The following is a 3,292-nucleotide window of genomic DNA, read 5'->3' on the forward strand; positions in this document are numbered from 1 at the left end:
ATACAGTATATATGTATAGATATTTTTATTTTGGTTGAAAGAAGTCTCTTATGCTTGACAAGGCTGAATTTATTTGATGACAAATATGGTAAAAAGAGTAATAATGTAAAATTATTACAATTTAAAATAACTGTTTTATTTGAAAAAATCTTATTATTCCTGCAACTGCAAAGATGAATTTTCAGCAGTCATTACTTCAGTCTTCAGTGTCACATGATCAGAAATCATTATAATATGCTGATTTGCTGCTCAATAAATATTTCTTATTAGTATAATCAATCTTGAAAACAGTTGTCTTAACATTATGAAAACCGTGATCTATTTTTCTCATCATTCTTTAATGTAAGCTAAATTAGTATATAAATTCTACCACTAAATAATTATACTAAATATACTATATTTGGGGAGCTAAATTATGTGATTATTTATATTTTGTTCAAAATAGAAATGAAATCTCTTTGGTTTGTGACTATGTTGAATTTCCGTACAAAGCTAATTCCTCTTTATCATCATGTGGTATGTGGGCAATTCAATTAAAAGGGTGGTTCATTGCGATTTCACTTTTTTAACGTTAGTTAGTGTGTAATGTTGCTGTTTGAGCATAAACAATATCTGCAAAGTTACGAAGCTGAAAGTTCAATGCAAACGGAGATATCGTCTTTTAAAAAGATCGCAGCTTAATGCCTACAAAAACGGCTCGTAAGGACTACAACGAGTTACTTCCCGGGTTCGTGACATCACAAACACAGATAAACCCCGCCCTCGGGAAAAAGGCAGCAAAGGGGGCGAGGCCAGGCTGCGCTGCTTTAGAGAAGAGGAAGAGAAAACTAGAGGTGCACGTAAAAATCTATTCATATATGAATCGACGCGCGTGCAGTTGCCGTACTGTATTAAAGCTTTAATCAAGATAAAACCGTATATTAAAAGCTAACAGAAGCAGTAGCATTTACAAATAACAGCGTATCTAAAAGTATGAGACAACAACAAGCAAAAAACATAGGCCTACCATTAAAAGCCGTGCTTGCACATGTTCTGCACGATCCTCTTCAATAATATCCTCTGCTTCTCAATCAGGCTCAAACTGATAAGCGATATTAACGATGCCTTTGCTTACAACACAACCGGAGCACATGCTGCTGAGGAGAGGTGCGGGGCGTTTAGACGCGCACTAGTGGCAGTTTAGCCAATCACAACACACTGGGCTAGCTAACCAATCAGAGCCCATCGCCTATTTCTGAGGGAGGGGCTTCATAAAAGCAGGAAATTTATCAGCGCGTTTCTCAGAGAAGGGACAGAGCGGTGTGGAATAAAGGTAAATTATGTGAAAAAGAATGCGTTTTTTTTTTTAAACGAAGCATTAACACATGTTAGACTGCAACCCATAAACACAATCAAGCCTAGAAAAAAAACATTGAACCACCCCTTTAAAGAAAGTAAAATATATTTTTTTAACATTCTAGTTATTTTTGTGTGCTCTGTGTATTGTTTCAGTGCCCAATAGGTATATAAATATAATGACTTTTTAAACTGTATTAATTTACAACAAATTATATATGGATTGCAGATAATTAAGGATTTGCTGAAATAGCACATGCACAAATGTATTGTATTAATCTCAGCTGCATTGAAGTAATCTCCCCCATGTTGGACGTTCTGGTCCTCACACTGTTTGTCTGAAATCTCAGGCATTGTTTTTATTTAAGAATTATTGCTAATATCAAACTTATCACTGTAGGCTCTCCTAATTTTAATAATCATAATAGAGCATAATAGATATTTAAGTCTCAGAAGGAAGCAGAATTCTACTTTTCTATTGCTCTAGGGTCGTTATGCATGTTTCTGACGCTCACCTGTTTGTTTTTGTGTGTGCTGTTCAGTCCTGGGGAAGATCCGCAGTGCAGTGGGAAGTGCACAGCTGCTTATGTCCCAGAAGTTTCAGCAGTTCAGGGAACTGTGTGAGGAAAATCTGGTGAGTACTAGTAGGAATGATATAATAAACATTATTTGACAGAATCAACTTATACTATGAATTGAATTGACACTGAACTGACTTGAGCTGAATGATGACGCTATTGTCTTTTTAAGAGCTTCTTTACAGCAGAATTTGAATTCTTCAGTCTCATATTTGAAGACGTTTGGGGTCAGTAAGATTTTTCTTTTTAAAGAAATTAATACTTTAATTCAGCAACGATTAAACCGATCAAAAGTGACAGCCAAGACATTTATAATGATGCAAAAGATTTCTGTTTTAAATAAAAGCTGTTCTTTTGAACTTTCTAAGTATTATATTCATTAAAAAAGACAGCTAAAAATGTACATTTGTAATCACAGAAATAAATTACATAAAAAAATAGAAAACACTTATTTTAAATTGTAATAATATTTCACAATATTACTGTTTTTATTAATGTATTTTTGATTAAAATAAATGCAACCTCTGAGACTTCTTAAAAATAAACATTTTAAAAATCTTACCCGACCCCAAGCTTTTTGAACAATAGTGTATCTTTAAGGATGTGAATCTTTGGAAAATAATGGAATTGTGGGTACCTTTGCAAATACAGTACCAGGATGGACACACCATCTGCAGAGAAAACAGTTCCAATAAGGCAATAAGGATGTTTTGACAGCACAGCTGATTCTTATAGTTCCATTTTTGATACTTCTCTTGGCTCAGCAGAACCCAAACGCTCACCCACGGCCAGTGGCTCAAGATCTCGCAGGGTTCTGGGACATGCTTCAACTTTCCATTGAGAATATCAGCTTAAAGTTCGATGAGCTTCACCAGCTCAAAGCCAACAACTGGAGACCCCTCGACCCCCCTGAGAGAAAGGTACAACAAACTTGCAGAATCAGTACAGAGTCATTGACAGAAGAAGAATAAGAATGCAGACATGCTAGCTGACTGATCGCAGGGCAACGTTGCGTTTTTGTTTTGTTTTTTCATTCATGTGCATGGTCTGTTGCTTCTGTAGTGTGATATTAAGCATTCAAGTGTGGGCACTGGCAATAACAATCCTCCAAAATCCACAATATTATTCAATATATTTGACGTGTTGCTGTTGTCCCTGCGGCTCATGTGAGTCTGTTGGTCTAATGTGACTGTGAATGTTTCATTCACTCTTAATTTCCTGACATCCTCTTCATGTTTGTTTGTTTGTTTGTTTGACAGTGAGCTGTTTTCAGAAGTCATTCCATCCGGCACGCACCATGGGGGCAGCGGCCCCCAACCTCTCACCCCCGCCGGGCCGCTCTCTTACCGCACGCAGTCGGCCGCGGAAGCGTTAGCACC

General features: G+C 36.6%; 1 long non-coding RNA gene across 1 annotated transcript; it reads left to right on the plus strand.

Annotated features, from left to right (window-relative positions):
• Nucleotides 1-1,883: 1,883 nt before the first annotated feature.
• On the plus strand, nt 1,884-3,269 carry LOC107712240 (uncharacterized). The gene is made up of 3 exons (XR_001636779.1): nt 1,884-1,969; nt 2,678-2,833; nt 3,173-3,269. It is a non-coding gene; the product is annotated as an uncharacterized LOC107712240 (long non-coding RNA).
• Nucleotides 3,270-3,292: the final 23 nt, after the last annotated feature.

This window comes from Sinocyclocheilus rhinocerous, unplaced genomic scaffold (assembly GCF_001515625.1).
Source record: "Sinocyclocheilus rhinocerous isolate Xijiao unplaced genomic scaffold, SAMN03320098_v1.1 scaffold508, whole genome shotgun sequence".
In the NCBI taxonomy this organism is placed as follows: Eukaryota; Metazoa; Chordata; class Actinopteri; order Cypriniformes; family Cyprinidae; genus Sinocyclocheilus; species Sinocyclocheilus rhinocerous.